Source organism: Ranitomeya variabilis, chromosome 2, assembly GCF_051348905.1.
Source record: "Ranitomeya variabilis isolate aRanVar5 chromosome 2, aRanVar5.hap1, whole genome shotgun sequence".
NCBI lineage: Eukaryota > Metazoa > Chordata > Amphibia > Anura > Dendrobatidae > Ranitomeya > Ranitomeya variabilis.
In genome coordinates this window covers 562642624-562667341 of record NC_135233.1, presented here as the reverse complement: position 1 = coordinate 562667341, position 24718 = coordinate 562642624, and positions in this window count along the sequence as shown.

Here is a 24718-nt window from a genome sequence, read left to right as displayed (position 1 = left end):
CCAGGGTCTGATTAGTCCGCTCGGTCTGGCCATTAGTCTGAGGGTGAAAAGCAGACGAAAAAGACAAATCTATGCCCATCCTAGCACAAAATGCCCGCCAAAATCTAGACACAAATTGGGTTCCTCTGTCAGAAACGATATTCTCAGGAATACCATGCAAACGAACAACATTTTGAAAAAACAGGGGCACCAACTCGGAAGAAGAAGGCAATTTGGGCAGGGGAACCAAATGAACCATCTTAGAAAAACGGTCACACACCACCCAGATGACAGACATCTTCTGAGAAACAGGCAGATCTGAAATAAAATCCATCGAGATGTGTGTCCAAGGCCTCTTAGGAATAGGCAAGGGCAACAATAATCCACTAGCCCGAGAACAACAAGGCTTGGCCCGAGCACAAACGTCACAAGACTGCACAAAGCCTCGCACATCTCGTGACAGGGAAGGCCACCAGAAGGATCTTGCCACCAAATCCCTGGTACCAAAAATTCCAGGATGACCTGCCAACGCAGAAGAATGCACCTCAGAGATGACTTTACTGGTCCAATCATCAGGAACAAACAGCCTATCAGGCGGACAACGATCCGGTCTATCCGCCTGAAACTCCTGCAAGGCCCGCCGCAGGTCTGGAGAAACGGCTGACAAGATAACTCCCTCCTTAAGAATACCTGTGGGGTCAGAGTTGCCAGGTGAATCAGGCTCAAAACTCCTAGAAAGGGCATCCGCCTTAACATTCTTAGAACCTGGTAGGTACGATACCACAAAATTAAACCGAGAAAAAAATAATGACCAGCGCGCCTGTCTAGGATTCAGGCGCCTGGCGGTCTCAAGATAAATCAAATTTTTGTGGTCAGTCAATACCACCACCTGATGTCTGGCCCCCTCGAGCCAATGGCGCCACTCCTCAAACGCCCACTTCATGGCCAAAAGCTCCCGATTCCCAACATCATAATTCCGCTCAGCGGGCGAAAATTTACGGGAAAAGAAGGCACAAGGCCTCATCACGGCGCAGTCAGAACTTTTCTGCGACAACACTGCCCCAGCTCCGATCTCAGAAGCGTCGACCTCAACCTGAAAAGGAAGAGTCACATCAGGCTGACGCAACACAGGGGCAGAAGAAAAACAGCGCTTAAGCTCCTGAAAGGCCTCCACAGCATCAGGGGACCAATTAGCAACATCAGCACCCTGTCTAGTCAAATCGGTCAATGGCTTAACGACATCCGAAAAACCAGAAATAAATCGACGATAAAAGTTGGCAAAGCCCAAAAATTTCTGAAGACTTTTAAGAGAAGAGGGCTGCGTCCAATCACAAATAGCTTGAACCTTGACAGGATCCATCTCAATGGAAGAGGGAGAAAAAATATATCCCAAAAAGGAAATTCTCTGAACCCCAAAAACGCACTTAGAACCCTTGACACACAGAGAATTAGACCGCAAAACCTGAAAAACCCTCTTAACTTGCCGGACATGAGAGTCCCAGTCATCCGAAAAAATCAGAATATCATCCAGATACACTATCATAAATTTATCCAAAAAATCGCGGAAAATATCATGCATAAAGGACTGGAAGACTGAAGGGGCATTAGAAAGACCAAAAGGCATCACCAAATACTCAAAGTGGCCCTCGGGCGTATTAAATGCGGTTTTCCACTCATCCCCCTGCCTGATCCGCACCAAATTATACGCCCCACGGAGATCAATCTTAGAGAACCACTTGGCCCCCTTTATGCGAGCAAACAAATCAGTCAGCAACGGCAATGGGTATTGATATTTAACCGTGATTTTATTCAAAAGCCGATAATCAATACATGGTCTCAAAGAGCCGTCTTTTTTTGACACAAAGAAAAAACCGGCTCCTAAGGGAGATGACGATGGACGAATATGTCCCTTTTCCAAGGACTCCTTTATATATTCTCGCATAGCAGTATGTTCAGGCACAGACAGATTAAATAAACGACCCTTTGGGTATTTACTACCCGGAATTAAATCTATAGCACAATCGCACTCACGGTGCGGAGGTAGTGAACCAAGCTTGGGTTCTTCAAAGACGTCACGATAGTCAGACAGGAACTCAGGGATTTCAGAGGGGATAGATGATGAAATGGACACCAAAGGTACGTCCCCATGAGTCCCCTTACATCCCCAGCTCAACACAGACATAGCTCTCCAGTCAAGGACTGGGTTGTGAGACTGCAGCCATGGCAATCCCAGCACCAAATCCTCATGTAGATTATACAGCACTAGAAAACGAATAGTCTCCTGGTGATCCGGATTAATACACATAGTCACTTGTGTCCAGTATTGTGGTTTATTATTAGCCAATGGGGTGGAGTCAATCCCCTTCAGAGGAATAAGAGTTTCCAAAGGCTCTAAATCATACCCACAACGATTGGCAAAGGACCAATCCATAAGACTCAAAGCGGCGCCAGAGTCGATATAGGCGTCAGTAGTAATAGATGACAAAGAGCAAATCAGGGTCACAGACAAAATAAATTTAGACTGTAAAGTGCCAATGGAAACAGATTTATCAAGCTTTTTAGTACGTTTAGAGCATGCTGATATAACATGAGTAGAATCCCCACAATAGAAACACAACCCATTTTTCCGTCTAAAATTCTGCCGCTCGCTTCTGGACAGAATTCTATCACACTGCATGCTTTCTGGCGTCTTCTCAGTGGACACCGCCAGATGGTGCACTGGTTTGCGCTCCCGCAGACGCCTATCGATCTGAATGGCCATTGTCATGGACTCATTCAGACCCGCAGGCACAGGGAACCCCACCATAACATCCTTAATGGCATCAGAGAGACCCTCTCTGAAAGTAGCCGCCAAGGCACACTCATTCCACTGAGTAAGCACAGACCATTTACGGAATCTTTGGCAGTAAATTTCAGCTTCATCTTGCCCCTGCGATAGGGACATCAAAGTTTTTTCTGCCTGAAGTTCCAAATGAGGTTCCTCATACAGCAAGCCCAAGGCCAAAAAAAACGCATCCACATTGCGCAACGCAGGATCCCCTGGTGCCAATGCAAAAGCCCAGTCTTGAGGGTCGGCGCGGAGCAAGGAAATCACAATCCCAACCTGCTGTGCAGGGTCTCCAGCAGAACGAGATTTCAGGGACAAAAATAGCTTACAATTATTTCTAAAATTCTGAAAGCTAGATCTATTCCCTGAGAAGAATTCCGGCAAAGGAATTCTCGGCTCAGATACCGGAGCATGAATAATAAAATCTTGCAAATTTTGTACTTTCGTGGTGAGATTATTCAAACCTGCAGTTACACTCTGAAGATCCATTATTAACAGGTGAACACAAAGCCATTCAAAGATTATAAGGAGAGAGAAAAAAAAGAAAGACTGCAGCATAGACAGACTGGCAAGTGATCCAATTAAGAGCACAGAAAAAAAAAAAAAAAAACTCTCAGCAGACTTCTTATTTCTCTCCTTTCTCAGCCAAGGATTTTAACCCTTTAGTGGGCCGGTCAAACTGTCATGATCTCCATGGCCAGAGAACTAGCATAAGCCTCTATAGGAACAAGCTCTTGGAAGATGTAACTATACTGACCATGAACTAAACCTACCGCATCATCTAGAAGTAGCCAGGTAGCATGTCCTACTTTTTATCCCTATATGCCCAGCGCCGGCCGGAGAACTAAATAATGCTAGCAGAGGGAAATATAAGACCTGACTCACCTCTAGAGAAATGCCCAAAAAGGAGACAGAGGCCCCCCACATATATTGGCGGTGATATGAGATGAAACAACAAACGCAGCAGGAAAATAGTTTTAGCAAATTTGAGGTCCGCTTTCTAGATAGCAGAAGACAGAAAGCATACTTTCATGGTCAGTAGAAAACCCTAACAAAACACATCCAGAAATTACTTTAGGACTCTGGCATTAACTCATAATACCAGAGTGGCAATTCCTGATCAACAAGAGCTTTCCAGACACAGTAACGAAACTGCAGCTGTGAACTGGAACCAAAATACAAAAACAAAACATGGACGAATGTCCAACTTATCTAGTAGATGTCTGGGAGCAGGAACAAGCACAGAGAGGCTTCTGATAACATTGTTGACCGGCAAGCATCTAACAGAGAAGCCAGGTTATATAGCGACACCCAGATCTAATCAGAACAGGTGAACAGGGAAGATGATGTCACAAGTTCAATTCCACCAGTAGCCACCGGGGGAGCCCAGAATCCAAATTCACAACAGACAAGGTAAGAAAAGGTTAGATATTTCACAAAAACAAAAGCGTGATCATTGTGCTGTGAAGAGAATTGTGGCTGATACAGAGCAAAGATGGGTTCATGCAGATAAAGGGATAATAAGGAAGGTTACTGCCAGAAATTTCATTAGATTAAAAGCTGCTAAAATACCATTATAAAGCAGAAAACATGTACAGTACAGACCAAAAGTTTGTACACACCTTCTCATTTATAGATTTTTCTGTATTTTCATGACTATGAAAATTGTAAATTCACACTGAAGGCATCAAAACTGTGAATTTACAATTTTCATAGTCATGAAAATATGAAAATACAGAAAAATCTTTAAATGAGAAGGTGTGTCCACAGACCACAAAATGTCAGATCCTTTAGAGGCTTGCACACTACAACCCCTAAATAGTGCTCAAAAGCAGAAATGGTTGGAGAGGACCAAGTCATACATGAAGATTAATTTTAAAATAGTTTTGTTTCCTGATGAGTGCCGTGCAATCCTGTATGGTCCATATAAATGATGTAGTGGATTGTTGGTGGATGGCCATCATGTTACAACAAAGCTGTGACATCAGCAAAGAGGTGTCAGAGTCATGTTTTGGGCTGGAATAATGGAGCGAAAGCTTCTTTTTAATTGCTCATGAATGTGTAAAAATTAAATCAGCAAAGTACATAGAGTTTCTGAATAACCACTTTGTTCCATGGCACAAAAAAGAAGAATCCTACCCACTGTAGCAAAATCATCTTCATACATGATAATGCACCATCCCATGCTGCAAAGAATATTACTGTTCTATTGGATGCTAAAGGCATACAAGAAGAGAAACTCATAGTGTGACCATCATCCTCCCCTGACGTCAGCCCTATTGAGAACCTTTAGCGCTACACAGTTCCACCAGCAGAAAAATTAAAAAGTTATAGCTCTCAGATTAAAGCGACGCCAAAAAAATATTTTTTTTCTATAAAATAGTTCTTATTGTGTAAAAGCGTCAAAACATAAAAAAAAATATAAACACAGTATCGCTGTAATCGTACTGACCACTGGAATACATTTTACCACACATGAAATGACATAACCCCCCCAAAAAAAACAAATTCCTGAATAACTGAATTTTGTTAATTCTGCCTCCCAAAAATGGGAATAAAAAGCTATTGAAAAATGCAACGTACCTAAAAATGGTACAAATAAAAGCATCAACTTGTCCTGACACAATGAAGTTAGGTCAATATGTCTGCTGTCTCAGTTGCACATGCTGACTGATGGAACCTGCCAACCTCCACCAATGGGTTCATTGCTGTCTGCATCCTGAGGATGCAGATACTGGTGACACCAGGCGACGATGGACGGATGGCAGGTGAACGCAAATGAATGGTGCGGCTCTTGGAGCAATGTTTCAGCCTTTTGGTGGTTTCAGTCTGCAGGCCGGTCTGGAACAGCCAGCCAGATGTGACCTGCAGCCCGCAGTTTGCCAAGCAAAGAAGAAAGTGGAAATAAGGAGCGAACGAGTGCATACGGTAAAGCGACATTTATATATATATATATATATATATATATATATATATATATATATATATTTATGCATATCACAACGGTAGAATAATAATATTGGCGCTCCAATCACAAGAAAACAATCTTAAATAAAGTAAAGGTACTGTAGCTCAGGCAACCATCAGTTCACTCTATATAAAACACTGTTGATAAACCCCTGAATAGACAGAGATGAAATCAATCATATATCATGCAAGCAGTCCATAGGCTGCAAATGTAAAATGCACAGTTAACAGCCCATAGATAAATGAAGGCAAGGTGCCTGAGTGTATTACCTGGCAATGAGGTGCAGCAAACCCCAATGCGCGTTTCGCGTCGGCTTCTTCGGGGGGTTATCATTCTCTCTCTCTCATTATTCTGGCATTTGGCAAATATTATTAATTAAGGTAATCCTAATTGACATAAAAAGGGAAATGTTTATTTTGACTTCATGTCAGATACTGAGAAAAATATGCATATGTGTCTTTCTATATAGTGTATGTAAACTGGTTTCAACTGTATATAAACATATACTCTATCTATCTATCTTGTTCTTTATTTACTGTTATCCACACTTTCTATTATTCAGCACAGGATTACTTGCAATCCTTTTATCATAAAAATTCTACTTCTTAATATGATCCAGAATGTATTGTAAACATTGATGTTCAGAAAAACATGACAGCATGGCTGATGAGTATCTGGTGCAAAGTTTAGTAATTGATTAATAATCCAGAGTACAAACAGTTCTTAACAAATTTCGAAAAACATACCTATTACTATATTAACAAATGTCAGGTCAAAGTTCCATTAGAATTTGTTACTTACATTTTTTTGCAGTGATACAGAGTCATGGACTTTGGATAACTCATGTGTACTCAGCAAAACTATGAAAAACAAAATGTACAATTAATGCATTAAAAATATTAACAGACTAGAATGAGAAAGGACAGTGAGAAGAGATAAGCTATGTGGTCCTGTTTTTTCCTGTTAACTTTACTCATTTGCAGTGCCAGTAAATAGTAAACACTATCTAGTCTCTAAAGCACCATGAACATCAAAAACAGAAATATTTAGTATATTCTCATAGAAATTGTACAGCAAAGGAAAGAAGGATTGATGGGTATAGTCAGTAAAGGAAATATTGACAAAAAATGGGTTTAAGTGAGATTGTCAGCAATTAAGGCCTTGGAAAGATGTTAACAGGGGAACAGGGATAGATAGGAGACCTAAAAAAAAGTACTATCATGTATTGTTTATAGGGATGAGCGAACGTACTCGCTGATACTCGGATGTCACCAAAATTATTTATTTAAATAATTAAAAAATACGACGTGGAGACCCCTCTATTATTGATAACCAGCCATTCTGAAGCTGACAGCTGAAGGTTGCAACGCTCAGCTGTGAGTTTTGCCTGACTGATTATCAAAATAAAGAGGAATCTATGCCGTATTTTTTTAAATTATTTATTTACAGCGCAGGAGCCAACTGATGAATACTCCCATCAGCTGCTCCTGCTCTCACTGTTATTAGCTGCAGCAGGCAGTAGCCCCATCAGCCAACACCAATGACTGGAGGTAAACTTTAAACCTCCAATCACAGCTGCGCGCTCAAGCTGTCTTTTGAAAGCATGGAAAACGTGGCTGTCTGACCGGCGGTGATGAATTTACAGCCAATCAGAAGCGGTATTTGCCACACTGTCTTGCACAGGACAGCGCGACACTCTGTGTTCAGGGAGGCCGAAACTAATTAGTAACACAGACTTCTTGGTGAAGTCCATTTTTAGTGTCCATGCCCAAACAGTAGGTGTTCTGTACGGACGCCGAACTTTGCTGTTTGCGTTCACCCCTCTCTAATCATCAGGGGTTATAAAAGGAGAGGTGCCACCAGGCTCTGCAAATTGACACCACCCCCAGAAGAAGGCATTTCGCTGAAATGTGTGTAGGGGCAGGCTTTGGAACCCACCAATAATTCTTACACTACTATGGTACACTTTTGCTGGTGTAATTCTTACACTACTATGGTACACTTTTGCTGGTGATCATTATAAGTCTATGGATAGAATAATTTTGTACTGAGTACTGATATTTTTTTGTTACTTGACGTATAATTATGTGCAATATATTAGTGTGTTTAGTTTTATGTAGTGCCTCTGTACAAAGCACGGTGGGTTCCTCTGCCATTCTTTTTGGTTTTCCACTTTTTTAATGCCTTATATGTTGTCTTGTGGTTTTTGTTTCTTGTTAATACATTTTTTTTTTTTTATTGGTTATCGTGTACGTTTTTTTCGAATTGGATTTTGTATTTTTGTACTGAACCGTAATCATGTCAATTTTTTAGTGAAATAGTTTTAGGCATCTGCTTAGGTTAGTAATTATAGTTTTTTTTATTTTGTTTTGTCGTTAGGATGCCCCTATTTTGATTCAATCCCCCCCTTTTTTTTTTTTTTAAATTGACACCATTGCAGAGCTCTGCGACAGTTGTTATTGGAGGGAGAGAGTGCTTCACCAGGTATGTGTATGCACAGTTTAACCCCTTCATGACCCAGCCTATTTTGACCTTAATGACCTGGCCATTTTTTGCAATTCTGACCAGTGTCCCTTGATGAGGTAATAACTCCGGAACGCTGCAACGGCTCCTAGCGGTTCTGAGATTGTTTTTTCGTGACATATTGGGCTTCATGATAGTGGTAAATGTAGATCAATAATTTCTGCATTTATTTGTGAAAAAAATGGAAATTTGGCGAAAATTTTGAAAATTTAGCAATTTTCACATTTTTTATTTTTATTCTGTTAAACCAGAGAGTTATGTGACACAAAATAGTTAATAAATAACATCTCCCACATGTCTACTTTACATCAGCACTATTTTGGAAACAATTTTTTTTTTTGCTAGGAAGTTACAAGGGTTAAAATTTGACCAGTGATTTCTCATTTTTACAGCAAAATTTACAAAACCGTTTTTTTTAGGGACCACCTCACATTTGAAGTCAGTTTGAGGGGTCTATATGGCAGAAAATACCCAAAAGTGACACCATTCTAAAAACTGCACCCCTCAAGGTGCTCAAAACCACATTCAAGAAGTTTATTAACCCTTCAGGTGTTTCACAGCAGCAGAAGCAACATGGAAGGAAAAAATGAACATTTAACTTTTTAGTCACAAAAATGAACTTTTAGCAACAATTTTTTATTTTCCCAAGGGTAAAAGGAGAAACTGGACCACGAACTTTGTTGTCCAATTTGTCCTGAGTACGCTGATACATCATAAGTGGGGGTAAACCACTGTTTGGGCGCACGGCAGGGCTTGGAAGGGAAGGAGCGCCATTTGACTTTTTGAATGAAAAATTGGCTCCAATTTTTAGCAGACACCATGTCGCGTTTGGAGAGCCCCCTGTCATGATTCTCAATGGCGAGAGAACATAGCCCAGCATATATGAGAACTAGCTCTTGGAAGATGGAAACTATACTGACCATGAACTAAACCTGCCGCACAACTAGAAGTGGCCGGGTAGCATGCCTACGTTTTTTAACCCTAGATGCCCAGCGCCAGCCGGAGAACTACCTAATCCTAGCAGAGGAAAAGACAGTCCTGGCTCACCTCTAGAGAAATTTTCCCAAAAGGCAGACAGAGGCCCCCACATATATTGGCGGTGATTTTAGATGAAATGACAAACGTAGTATGAAAATAGGTTTAGCAAAATCGAGGTCCGCTTTCTAGATAGCAGGAAGACAGAAAGGACACTTTCATGGTCAGCAGAAAACCCTATCAAAACACCATCCAGAAATTCCTTTAAGACTCTAGCATTAACTCATAACACCAGAGTGGCAATTTCCGATCACAAGAGCTTTCCAGACACAGTAACGAAACAGCAGCTGTGAACAGGAACAAAATGCAAAAACACACAAGGACAAAAGTCCAACTTAGCTGGGAGTTGTCTAGTAGCAGGAACAAGCACAGAAGGCTTCTGATTACATTGTTGACCGGCAAGAAACTGACAGAGGAGCAAGGTTATATAGCGACTCCCACATCCTGATAGGAGCAGGTGAACAGAGGGGATGATGCACACAAGTTCAATTCCACAAGTGGCCACCGGGGGAGCCCAGAATCCAATTTCACAACAGTACCCCCCCCCTCAAGGAGGGGGCACCGAACCCTCACCAGAACCACCAGGGCGATCAGGATGAGCCCTATGAAAGGCACGGACAAGATCGGAGGCATGAACATCAGAGGCAGTGACCCAAGAATTATCCTCCTGACCGTATCCCTTCCATTTGACCAGATACTGGAGTCTCCGTCTGGAAACACGAGAGTCTAAGATCTTTTCCACAACGTACTCCAACTCACCCTCAACCAACACCGGAGCAGGAGGCTCAACGGAAGGCACAACCGGTACCTCATACCTGCGCAACAATGACCGATGAAAAACATTATGAATCGAAAAGAATGCAGGGAGGTCCAAACGGAAGGACACAGGGTTAAGAATCTCCAATATCTTGTACGGGCCGATGAACCGAGGCTTAAACTTAGGAGAAGAAACCCTCATAGGGACAAAACGAGAAGACAACCACACCAAGTCCCCAACACAAAGCCGAGGACCAACACGACGACGGCGGTTGGCAAAAAGCTGAGTCTTCTCCTGGGACAACTTCAAATTGTCCACCACCTGCCCCCAAATCTGATGCAACCTCTCCACCACAGCATCCACTCCAGGACAATCCGAAGATTCCACTTGACCGGAGGAAAATCGAGGATGAAACCCCAAATTACAGAAAAACGGGGACACCAAGGTGGCAGAGCTGGCCCGATTATTGAGGGCGAACTCCGCCAAAGGCAAAAAAGCAACCCAATCATCCTGATCCGCAGACACAAAACACCTCAAATATGTCTCCAAGGTCTGATTAGTCCGCTCGGTCTGGCCATTAGTCTGAGGATGGAAAGCAGACGAAAAAGACAAATCTATGCCCATCCTAGCACAGAATGCCCGCCAAAATCTAGACACGAATTGGGTCCCTCTGTCAGAAACGATATTCTCAGGAATACCATGCAAACGAACAACATTTTGAAAAAACAGAGGAACCAACTCGGAAGAAGAAGGCAACTTAGGCAAGGGAACCAGATGGACCATCTTAGAGAAACGGTCACACACCACCCAGATGACAGACATCTTCTGAGAAACAGGCAGATCCGAAATAAAATCCATCGAGATGTGCGTCCAAGGCCTCTTCGGGATAGGCAAGGGCAACAACAATCCACTAGCCCGAGAACAACAAGGCTTGGCCCGAGCACAAACGTCACAAGACTGCACAAAGCCTCGCACATCTCGTGACAGGGAAGGCCACCAGAAGGACCTTGCCACCAAATCCCTGGTACCAAAGATTCCAGGATGACCTGCCAACGCAGAAGAATGAACCTCAGAGATGACTCTACTGGTCCAATCATCAGGAACAAACAGTCTACCAGGTGGGCAACGATCAGGTCTATCCGCCTGAAACTCCTGCAAGGCCCGCCGCAGGTCTGGAGAAACGGCAGACAATATCACTCCATCTTTAAGGATACCTGTGGGCTCAGAATTACCAGGGGAGTCAGGCTCAAAACTCCTAGAAAGGGCATCCGCCTTAACATTCTTAGAACCCGGTAGGTACAACACCACAAAATTAAACCGAGAGAAAAACAACGACCAGCGCGCTTGTCTAGGATTCAGGCGCCTGGCAGACTCAAGGTAAATTAAATTTTTGTGGTCAGTCAATACCACCACCTGATGTCTGGCCCCCTCAAGCCAGTGACGCCACTCCTCAAAAGCCCACTTCATGGCCAAAAGCTCCCGATTCCCAATATCATAATTCCGCTCGGCGGGCGAAAATTTACGGGAAAAAAAAGCACAAGGTCTCATCACGGAGCAGTCGGAACTTCTCTGCGACAACACCGCCCCAGCTCCGATTTCAGAAGCGTCGACCTCAACCTGAAAAGGAAGAGCAACATCAGGCTGACGCAACACTGGGGCGGAAGAAAAGCGGCGCTTGAGCTCCCGAAAGGCCTCCACAGCATCAGGGGACCAATCAGCAACATCAGCACCCTTCTTAGTCAAATCAGTCAATGGTTTTACAACATCAGAAAAACCAGCAATAAATCGATGATAAAAGTTAGCAAAGCCCAAAAATTTCTGAAGACTCTTAAGAGAAGAGGGTTGCGTCCAATCACCAATAGCCTGAACCTTGACAGGATCCATCTCGATGGAAGAGGGGGAAAAAATGTATCCCAAGAAAGAAATCTTTTGAACCCCAAAAACACACTTAGAACCCTTCACACACAAGGAATTAGACCGCAAAACCTGAAAAACCCTCCTGACCTGCTGGACATGAGAGTCCCAGTCATCCGAAAAAATCAGAATATCATCCAGATACACAATCATAAATTTATCCAAATAATCGCGGAAAATGTCATGCATAAAGGACTGGAAGACTGAAGGGGCATTTGAAAGACCAAAAGGCATCACCAAATACTCAAAATGGCCCTCGGGCGTATTAAATGCGGTTTTCCACTCATCCCCCTGCTTGATTCGCACCAAATTATACGCCCCACGGAGATCAATCTTAGAGAACCACTTGGCCCCCTTTATACGAGCAAACAAATCAGTAAGCAGTGGTAACGGATATTGATATTTAACCGTGATTTTATTCAAAAGTCGATAATCAATACACGGCCTCAAAGAGCCGTCTTTCTTAGACACAAAGAAAAAACCGGCTCCTAAGGGAGATGACGAAGGACGAATATGTCCCTTTTCCAAGGACTCCTTTATATATTCTCGCATAGCAGCGTGTTCAGGCACAGACAGATTAAATAAACGACCCTTAGGGTATTTACTACCCGGAATCAAGTCTATGGCACAATCGCACTCCCGGTGCGGAGGTAGTGAACCAACCTTGAGTTCTTCAAAAACGTCACGAAAGTCAGACAAGAATTCAGGAATCTCAGAGGGAATAGATGATGAAATGGAAACCAAAGGTACGTCCCCATGAGTTCCTTTACATCCCCAGCTTAACACAGACATAGCTCTCCAGTCGAGGACTGGGTTATGAGATTGCAGCCATGGCAATCCCAGCACCAAAACATCATGTAGATTATACAGCACCAGAAAGCGAATAACCTCCTGGTGATCCGGATTAACACGCATAGTCACTTGTGTCCAGTATTGTGGTTTATTACTAGCCAATGGGGTGGAGTCAATCCCTTTCAGAGGTATCAGAGCCTCCAGTGGCTCCAAATCATACCCACAGCGTTTGGCAAAGGACCAATCCATAAGACTCAAAGCAGCGCCAGAGTCGACATAGGCGTCCGCGATAATAGATGACAAAGAACAAATCAGGGTCACAGATAGAATAAACTTAGACTGTAAAGTGCTAATTGAAACAGACTTGTCAGGCTTCTTAGTACGCTTAAAGCATGCTGATATAACATGAGTTGAATCACCACAATAGAAGCACAACCCATTTTTTCGTCTAAAATTCTGCCGCTCGCTTCTGGACAGAATTCTATCACATTGCATATTTTCTGGCATTTTCTCAGTAGACACCGCCAAATGGTGCACAGGTTTGCGCTCCCGCAGACGCCTATCGATCTGAATAGCCATCGTCATGGACTCATTCAGACTCGCAGGCACAGGGAACCCCACCATAACATCCTTAATGGCATCAGAGAGACCTTCTCTGAAAATCGCCGCCAAGGCGCACTCATTCCACTGAGTAAGCACAGACCATTTGCGGAATTTTTGGCAGTATATTTCAGCTTCATCTTGCCCCTGAGACAAGGACATCAAGGCCTTTTCCGCCTGAAGCTCTAAATGAGGTTCCTCATAAAGCAACCCCAAGGCCAGAAAAAACGCATCCACATTGAGCAACGCAGGATCCCCTGGTGCCAATGCAAAAGCCCAGTCTTGAGGGTCGCCCCGGAGCAAGGAAATTACAATCCTGACCTGCTGTGCAGGGTCTCCGGCAGAGCGAGACTTCAGGGACAAAAACAATTTGCAATTATTTTTAAAATTTTGAAAGTGAGATCTATTCCCCGAGAAGAATTCAGGCAAAGGAATTCTAGGCTCAGACATAGGTGCATGAACAACAAAATCTTGCAAATTTTGTACCTTTGTGGCGAGATTATTCAAACCTGTAGCTACACTCTGAAGATCCATTTGAAACAGGTGAACACAGAGCCATTCAAGGATTAGAAGGAGAGAAAGAGAGGAAGGCTGCAGTATAGGCAGACTAGCAAGTGATTCAATTAAGAGCACACTCAGAACTAGAGGAAAAAAAAAAAAAAAAATTGTAGCAGACTTCTTTTTTCTCTCCTTTCTCAGCCAGTAATTTAACCCTTTTTTGGGCCGGTCAAACTGTCATGATTCTCAATGGCGAGAGAACATAGCCCAGCATATATGAGAACTAGCTCTTGGAAGATGGAAACTATACTGACCATGAACTAAACCTGCCGCACAACTAGAAGTGGCCGGGTAGCATGCCTACGTTTTTTAACCCTAGATGCCCAGCGCCAGCCGGAGAACTACCTAATCCTAGCAGAGGAAAAGACAGTCCTGGCTCACCTCTAGAGAAATTTTCCCAAAAGGCAGACAGAGGCCCCCACATATATTGGCGGTGATTTTAGATGAAATGACAAACGTAGTATGAAAATAGGTTTAGCAAAATCGAGGTCCGCTTTCTAGATAGCAGGAAGACAGAAAGGACACTTTCATGGTCAGCAGAAAACCCTATCAAAACACCATCCAGAAATTCCTTTAAGACTCTAGCATTAACTCATAACACCAGAGTGGCAATTTCCGATCACAAGAGCTTTCCAGACACAGTAACGAAACAGCAGCTGTGAACAGGAACAAAATGCAAAAACACACAAGGACAAAAGTCCAACTTAGCTGGGAGTTGTCTAGTAGCAGGAACAAGCACAGAAGGCTTCTGATTACATTGTTGACCGGCAAGAAACTGACAGAGGAGCAAGGTTATATAGCGACTCCCACATCCTGATAGGAGCAGGTGAACAGAGGGGATGATGCACACAAGTTCAATTCCACAAGTGGCCACCGGGGGAGCCCAGAATCCAATTTCACAACAGCCCCCGTGTGCCTAAACATTGGAGCTCCCCCACAAGTGACCCCATTTTGGAAACTAGACGCCCCAAGGAACTTATGTAGATGCATAGTGAGCACTTTAAACCCCAAGGTGCTTCACAAACTGATCCGTAAAAAATGAAAAAGTACTTTTTTTTCACAAAAAAACTCTTTTTGCCCCATTTTTTTTCATTTTCACATAGGCAACAGGATAAAATGGATCCTAAAATTTGTTGGGCAATTTCTCCTGAGTACACCGATACCTCACATGTGGGGGTAAACCACTGTTTGGGCACATGGTAAGGCTCAGAAGGGAAGGAGCACCATTTGACTTTTTGAATGAAAAATTATCTCCATCGTTAGAGGACACCATGTCGCGTTTTGAGAGCCCCTGTGTGCCTAAACATTAGAGCTCCCCCACAAGTGACCCCATTTTGGAAACTAGACCCCCCAAGGAACTTATCTAGATGCATAGTGAGCACTTTAAACCCCCTGGTGCTTCACAAATTGATCCGTAAAAATGAAAAAGTACTTTTTTTTCACAAAAAATTTATTTTAGCCTCAATTTTTTCATTTTCTCATGGGCTACAGGATAAAATGGATCCTAAAATTTGTTGGGCAATTTCTGAGTCCTGAGTACAACGATACCTCACATGTGGGGGTTAACCACTGTTTGGGCGCACGGCAAGGCTCGGAAGGGAAGGAGCACCATTTGACTTTTTGATTGGAAAATTAGCTCCAATCGTTAGCGGACACCATGTCTCGTTTGGAGAGCCCCTGTGTGCCTAAACATTGGAGCTCCCCCAAACTTCACCCCATTTTGGAAACTAGACCGCCCAAAGAACTTATCTAGATGCATAGTGAGCACTTTAAACCCCCAGGTGCTTCACAGAAGTTTATAACGCAGAGCCGTGAAAATAAAAAATAATTTTTCTTTCCTCAAAAATTATTTTTTAGCCCAGAATTTTTTATTTTCCCAAGGGTAACAGGAGAAATTGGACCACAAATGTTGTTGTCCAGTTTGTCCTGAGTACGAAGATACTTGATATGTGGGGGTAAACCACTGTTTGGGTGCACGGCAGGGCTCGGAAGGGAAGGCATGCCATTTGGCTTTTTGCATGGAAAATTAGCTCCAATCATTAGCGGACACCATGTCGCGTTTGGAGAGCCCCTGTGTGCCTAAACATTGGAGCTCCCCCACAAGTGACCCCATTTTGGAAACTAGACCCCCAAAGGAACTTATCTAGATGTGTGGTGAGCACTTTGAACCTCCAAGTGCTTCACAGAAGTTTATAAGGCAGGGCTGTGAAAATAAAAAATAATTTTTCTTTCCTCAAAAATAATTTTTTAGCCCGCAATTTTTTATTTTCCCAAGGGTTACAGGAGAAATTGGACCCCAAAAGTTGTTGTCCAGTTTCTCCTGAGTATGCTGGTACCCAATATGTGGGGGTAAACCACTGTTTGGGCACACGTCGGGACTCGGAAGGGAGAGAGCACCATTTGACTTTTTTCAACGCAAGATTGGCTGGAATTAATGGTGGCGCCATGTCGTGTTTGGAGACCCCCTAATGTGCCTAAACAGTGGAAACCCCTCAATTCTAACTCCAACACTAACCCCAACACACCCCTAACCCTAATCCCAACCCTAACCACAACCCTAACCCCAACACACCCCTAACCCTAGTCTTAACCCTAATTCCAACCCTAACCCTAAGGCTATGTGCCCACGTTGCGAATGTGTGTGCGGATTTTTCGCACCATTTTTGAAAAATCTGCAGGTAAAACGCACTGTGCTTTACCTGCGGATTTACCACGGATTTCCAGTGTTTTTTGTGTGGATTACACCTGCGGATTCCTATTATGGAGAAGATGTAAAATGCTGAGGAATCCGCACAAAGAATTGACATGCTGCGGAAAATACAACGCAGCGTTTCCGCGCTGTATTTTCCACACCATGTGCACAGCGGATTTGGTTTTCCATAGGTTTACGTGGTACTGTAAACGTGATGGAAAACTGCTACGAATCCGCAGCGACCAATCCGCTGGGGATCCGCAGCCAAATCCGCACCGTGTGCACATAGCCTAATTCTAACCCTAATTCCAACCCTAACCCTAATTGCAACCCTAACCCTAATTCTAACCATAATTCTAACCCTAGCCCTAAGTGCAACCCTAGCCATAAGTGCAACCTTAGCCCTAAGTGCAACCCTAACCCTAAGTGCAACCCTAACCCTAAGTGCAACCCTAAGTGCAACCCTAACCCTAAGTGCAACCCTAAGTGAAGTGCAACCCTAGCCCTAAGTGCAACCCTTACCCTAAGTGCAACCCTAACCCTAAGTGCAATCCTAAGTGCAACCCTAACCCTAAGTGAAACCCTAACCCTAAGTGCAACCCTAACCCTAAGTGCAACCCTTACCCTAAGTGCAACCCTAACCCTACCCCTAACCCTACCCCTAACCCTACCCCTACCCTTAACCCTACCCCTAACCCTACCCCTAACCCTAATGGAAAAACAAAAATAAATATAATTTCTGTATTTTATTATTGTCCCTACCTATGGGGGTGATAAAGGGGGGGGTTATTTACTATTTTTTTTATTTTGATAAAAATGTACCTGGAAAGAATCTGCCGGCCGGCAGATTCGGCGGGTGCACTGTGCATGCGCCCGCCATTTTGGAAGATGGCGGCGCCAATGGAGAAGACCGAGGACACCGGGAGGGACATCGGAGCTCGGTAAGTATGGGGGGTGCGATCGGAGCACGGGGGGGATCGGAGCACGGGGGGAGCAGATAGGAGGACGGGGGAGCGGATAGGAGGATGGAGGGGAGCATGGAACATGACAGGACAGAGAGGAGGAGATTAGTGGCGGTGGGGGGGTAGATCGGGGTCTCCAGCCATGGCAGATGCTATTGCAGCATTGGCCATGGCTGCATTGTAATATTTCACCAATTTTTATAGGTGAAATATTACAGATTGCTCTGATTGGCTGTTTCACTTTCAACAGCCAATCAGAGCGATCGTAGCCACGAGGGGGTGAAGCCACCCCCCTGGGCTAAAGTACCACTCCCCCTGTCCCTGCAGATTGGGTGAAATTGGAGTTAACCCTTTCACCCGATCTGCAGGGACGCGATCATTCCATGACGCCACATAGGTGTCACAGGTCGGATTGGCACCGACTTTCATGATGCCTACGTGGCGTCAAAGGTCGGGAAGGGGTTAAAGAATCAAAGCCCTGTAGTGTTGATACAGGAGCTGATGCTGAACTATAATTTTTGCTGTTTGTATTAGATACAATCTGCATTTAGTCTAGAGAGGGAGAGAGAATTTCAGGAGCAGCAAGAATGGCTAAATACAGTCTATAGGCAGCGATTAGGGCTTTGCAGCCCATTGCTAAATATATAACTGCGGTACTTGATCACATTTTTATTTTTTGGGTGAAAAAATGACCATATTGTCTTCTATAGAGTATTAGGTTATTTGTGGAAAATTTCTGTGTTATATAACAGTCCAAAAAAAGTAGAACTATTTTTCTGTATTCAATTACTCATCCATATACTATTACGTCGTCTATGGTATATTTCAGTGTTACATAACAGTCCAAAAAAGCATTGAAACATTTTTCTGTATTCAATTACTATTACATGCTCTGTGGGAGACAAACTCAGAATCACGTGGGAGTGATTGCAGGCATATCAGAGCCAGAGGAACTGGCCCGACAGTGAAGGTAGGAGAAGCCTGTGGCCCCAAACCAGCCACTTTCCTGGAACCATCAAGGCCCGAACCCTGGCCTCAGCCATCGCTGCTGGGGCTCTTGCATATTGAGAGAGCCGGGGTAAGCCAGGATCCATGAACTGGTGAGCAGAATGTGGGGCTAGGTTGGTCAGAAGAAACAATGAGGTGAGCCAGGACCAGGGCTGGAGAAAGCCCACTAACCGCAAGTTACTGACAATTGGCATCTCACAGGGAGGTCGTTAGATGTGACCAGCAGCAGAGATGGTGGTCCATCAAAGAGTTTGGGACCCTTCATCACATCGCATTCAACCAGTGGGCAGTAGGGACATAATACTTGCCTCGAAGGCTGCAAGAGCTGATGAAGGGAACAAGGGTCACATTCCTCAAAATGGAGGGGCAACATTGCTTGTATGCAGTGGATGTGATGAGAGAAGGAAGGAAGCAGGATGATACCTTCTTGAGGTATGAATGGGCCTTGGAGAGGCTCCTCGAAGTGGCTCAAGATAGGAGTACTACTACCCCCTAGAGTTCATAGTGTCCTTGGGTTTCCCCACTTCCTCACTTCCTGAAGCAGATGATGGTGCAGGTGACACAGGGGCTGTTGCCCTTTTCTACATGTTGGTAGCTCCAGCACTGGTACCCGAAGCCGGGTCACTTACAGCCGAAGCATCTGGGAATCAGGCTCCAGTAAGAAGGTGGAGGCAGTCCTCCTAGCCTTCTGAGGAATCACCTGTCAGTTTTGCCTGATTGGCTATCAAAAATACAGGGGAACTCATGCCGTTTTTTTTTCATTATTTTATTTAGAGCTCAGGTGCCGGCTCAAGAATACTGTCATCAGCCACCTCCTGTTCTCACTGTTATTAGCGGCAGCAGGCATCGACTGATGGGTGCAGTAGTCCCATCAGCCAACACAAGTGACTGGAGGTAAATTTTATACCTCCGATCACAGTTGTGGACTCACGCTGGCATTTGACTGATTGGGAACCGCGGCTCTCTGACCAGTGGCAATGATTTTACTCCCAATAAGAAATAGTATTTGCCACGCTGTCATTCACATGACTGTGCAACAAAATACCCCATATTTGAAGAGCTGAACCCAAACAGTAACATGGACTTCCTGGTAAAGTCTGTGTTCGGGGTTTGCGCCCGAACAGTGGGTGCTCGGTACGGATGATGAACTTTGCTGTTTAGGTTCACCCATCTCTAGTTATAACATTCTTAATAAAACCTTGTAGTCTTCATGGAAATGGAGAGAGGAGGATTTTTTAGCTGTTGTAATAGCAGAATAGGACCTGCGGGAGAGTGTGCCATATAGAAATTGCGAACTGGGTCCAGTAGTATATCTGCAAGCATTAACAGCTGGATCTTGGGGGATTTTCCATGGGGATTCAAATGGATGATCTTTAACAGTAAGACTCATCTGAATGTGTTTCAATGTGACTTACATTAAGTATCTATGTGTTATTAGTATGAGATTTTGCTTTCAAAAGTATTGTCACGTTGGTGTGAATATAACTCCATTTTTCTTTTCTTTTAAATGCAGCAGTTATGTGTTTTGTGAGTGCTCTTGTTTTTAAATTGTATTAATGCTTTATTTGTTTTGGTGAATAGATGGTTATCATGACAGCAGTGAGGGGCTTGACATAGAAAGAAGAATTGGAGTTAATTTTCACTAGTGTATAAAAAACCACTATCAAGTACTCTGCACTTTATGGTTATAATTTTTATTGTACTTTTGGCTTGAAAAGGGCCCTTTTGGGCCAAAACATTGCTTTACTCGTCTACCTCAATTGTATTTCACCATGTGATTTTTAAGGATGGAATAAAGGTTTTATCCCTATTTTCTCTGGTGCCTCAGAATGATGGATTTTCTAAGACTCCAAAACACTTATTTATTTGTCTGTTTTCAGTTAGTCATCCATACAGCATTTGGTGCTTTCAGAGACATCTTAGTGGTGTATAGGACTCCAAAAATGGTTGAAAAATTAGTGTGAATTCAATTAGTCATCCATACAGTATTAGATGTTTTCTGTTACATTTTAGTGGTATATATAACAAAAAATTTGTCTGTATTCAATTAGTCATCTATATAGTACTAGGTGCTTTCAGTGACATTTCTCTTCTATATAAACCTCCAAAAAAGCATTTAAAAATGTATCTGGATTCAATTAGTAATCCATACAGTATTAAGTGCCTTCTATTAAATGTCAGTGGAATATTAGACTCAAAAAAAGCATTTAAAAATTTGACTGAATTCAATTAGTCATCCATACAGTATTAGGTGCTTTCTGTGACATTTCGATAGTATATAATACTTCAAAAAAGCATTTTAAATTTGCTTGTATTTAGTTACTTATCCATATAGTATTTGGTTCTTTCTGTGACATTTCGGTGGTACATTAGACTCCAAAGAAACCTTGAAAAATTTGTCTGGATCCAATTAGTCATCCGTACAGTATTAGTTGCTTTCTATGACATTTCAATCTACTATATAATTTTCTAAGGGTCACTTCCGTCCTTCTGTCCTTCTGTCTGTCGGCAACCTCCGTCACGGTTATTTATTCGCTGATTGGTCTCGCCAGCTGCCTGTCATGGATGCCGCGACCAATCAGCGACGGCCACAGCCCTATTAGTCCCTCTCTACTCCCCTGCAGTCAGTGCCCGCTCCATACTCCCCGCAGTCACTCCTCACACAGGGTTAATGCCAGCGGTAACGGACCGCGTTATGCCGCGGGTAACTCACTCCGTTACCGCTGCTATTAACCCTGTGTGACCAAGTTTTTACTATTGATGCTGCCTATGTGGCGTCAATAGTAAAAACATCTAATGTTAAAAATAATAATAAAAAAAAAAAAATCATTATATACTCACCTTCTGCCGCCTTTCCCGCTGCTCGCGATGTTCTGGTGCCAAGGATGGTATGCCAGAAGGACCTTCCATGATGTCACGGTCATGTGACTGCTATGTCATCACACCCTGGGACCGGAAACTGCCGCCTGCACCGAACACAGGCGACAGAACTACAAGGGGCCGCTCGGAAGGTGAGTATATGTTTTATTTTTTAACCTGTGACATACATGGCTGGGCAATATACTGCGTGGCTCTGTGCTGTATACTACGTAACTGGGCAATATACTACATCACTGGGCAATATACTACGTGGCCTGTGCAATATACTACGTGGGCTGTGCAATATACTATGTGGCTGGGCAATATACTATGTCACTGGGCAATATACTACGTGGCCTGTGCAATATACTATGTGGCTGTGCAATATACTACGTGACTGGGCAATATGCTACATAACTGGGCAATATACTATGTAACTGGGCAATATACTACGTGGCTGGGCAATATACTACGTGGGCTGTGCAATATACTACGTGGACATGCATATTCTAGAATACCAGATGCGATAGAATCGGGCCACCATCTAGTAGTATATAAGACTCCAAAATGTGTTTTGAAATTTGTCTGGATTCAATTAGTCATCTATACAATATTAGATGCTTTCTGTGACATTTCAGTTTTATATTTCAAATAGTCATTCATACAGTATTAGGTGCATTGTGTGGCATTTTGTTATTATATAAGACTACAAAAATGTTTCTGAGTTCAATAGCCATCCATATAGTATTATTAGGTGCTTTCTCTGACACTTTGGTGGGTTAGAAGACCCCCAAAAGGCATCTAAAAATATGTCTGTTTTCGGTTAGTCATCCACATAGCATTTGGTTCTTTGTGTGATATTTCAGTGGTATATAAGACTCCAGAAAAGCGTTGAAAAATTTGTCTTGATTCAATTAGTCATCCATACAATATTAGGAGCTTTCTGTCACATTTCAGTGGTATATAAAACTACAAAAAAGCATTTAAAAATTTGTCTGTATTCAGTTTGTCTTCCATATAGTATTAGCTGCTTTCTGTGACATTTTGGTGGTATTTAAGACACAAAAAAGCATTTAAGTGGTAAATAAGACTCCTAAAAAGTGTTGAAAGTTTTTTGTCTGGATTCAAATAGTCATCAATACTGTATTTAATTCTTTCTGTTAAATTTTGGCGGTATATAAGACTAAGAAAGCATTAAAAAATGTGTTTGTATTCAATTACTCATACATAGAGCAGTACATGCTCTGGGGTACATTTCTGTGGTATATGAAACTCCAAAAATTAGTACAAAAATTTTCTGGTATAATATTACACATGCATGGAATATCTTATGATCTGGGGTACATTTCTGTGGTATATAAAACTCCAAAAATGTGCTCAAAATCATTTTGGTATAATATTACTCATCCATAGAGTATTCCAAGGTTCCTATTACATTTTGGTGATATATAACACTACAAAATAGAGTTTTAAAATTTTCCAGTATTCAATTGCTCTTCCATAGAGTATTATGTGCTCTTGGGTACAGTTCAGTGGTATATAACACTCAAAAAAAGGATTCACAAATCCTTCTGTATTCAATGACTTATCCATAGAGTATTACGTGTTGTGGAGCACAATTCAGTGGCATATAACACTCAAAAAAAGTGAAAAACTTAATTAATAGAGTAATCTATACATTGTTGCGTGCATAGGGGGCAACAAGGTGGAAAAGATGACAGAATCCCACAAGACTCCTGAGAGAGCAGCTGGAGAAATATTGGAGCCAGACCAAGCTGGCATGACAGTGGATGTGGCAGGAGTTTGTGATCTGGAACCAGCCACTTTCACAGAACCATCAGGGCTGCAGCCATCACTGCAGGGGTTTTTGTGCACTGCAGATGGGAAAGCCAGGATCCAGCAACTAGTGAGCAGACTGCGGGGCCTAGGCAGTTCAAAAGAGAGAAAGAGGCGTGCCGGAACCAGGGCTGGAGAAATGCTAGCAGGACCGCTAGCTACAAGGTAAAAACAGTTGGCATCCCATGGGAAGGTCGTTATGTACAACTGGCAGTGGATATTGGAGTGCATAGAAGAGTTTGCGACCCATCATCACTTGTAATGGGCAAACTCAAAAAGTAATATTCGGGGTCCGTACTTAGCACATAATATTAGGGGAAAGACACCAAACACAGACTTCTCTATAGGAAGTCCTTGTTACTGTTTGGGTTCGGCACCCCAAGCAACGTATTTTTTTCCCACACTGTCATCTGCATGACAGCATGAGAAACACCGGCGGTCACAGTGCTGCGGTTCCCACGCCGGTTAGGAAAATTTTGTAGGAACCCACGCCATTTATTTATCTAATTATTTAGTTTTCACAGGAGGTACTGCTGCTGAGTACATTGCTGAGACAAGTGAGACCAGGAGACAATGATGAGAGCTGCCTTCAGCAGCCAGCCAGTGCCCTGGAACAGCTCAAACTGTACTGGTTCTTCCCTGGCGCCGGTACTTGTCACACTGTTGAAAACTCCATCATTGTATCCTGGTCATGCTAAGATCATCACGGCCAGGCGTCATTGATGAGAGCTGCCGTTAGCAGCCACCTGGCACCGAGGAACGGCGCGATCTGTACTGCTTGTTCCCAGGCGCCGGTATGGGTAATGCAGATGACACATGGGTGTCATCCATGTGTCATCAGTAGGGTTGAGCGACTTTTCATTTTTTGAGATCGAGTCGGGTTTCACGAAACCCGACTTTCTCAAAAGTCGGGTCGAGTGAAATCGGCCGATCTTATTGAAAAGTCGGGGTCGGGGATCGGCCAAAACACGAAACCCAATGCAATTCAATGGGGAAGCATACTTTTTTAATATTTGCTTCAGCGCGATAATGTTGAAAAGCCGGTAATTCAATTGCCGGCTTTTCATTTCTCCTGCCAAAACCCGACATGATATGAGACATGGTTTACATACAGTAAACCATGTCATATCCCCCTTTTTTTGCATATTCCACACTCCTAATGTTAGTAGTGTGTATGTGCAAAATTTTGGCGCTGTAGCTATTAAATTTAAAGGTTAAATCGCGGAAAAAATTGGCGTGGGCTCCCGCGCAATTTTCTCCGCCAGAGTGGTAAAGCCAGTGACTGAGGGCAGATATTAATAGCCAGGAGAGGGTCCATGGTTATTGGCCCCCCGTGGCTAAAAACATCTGCCCCCAGCCACCCCAGAAAAGGCACATCTGGAAGATGCGCCTATTCTGGCACTTGGCC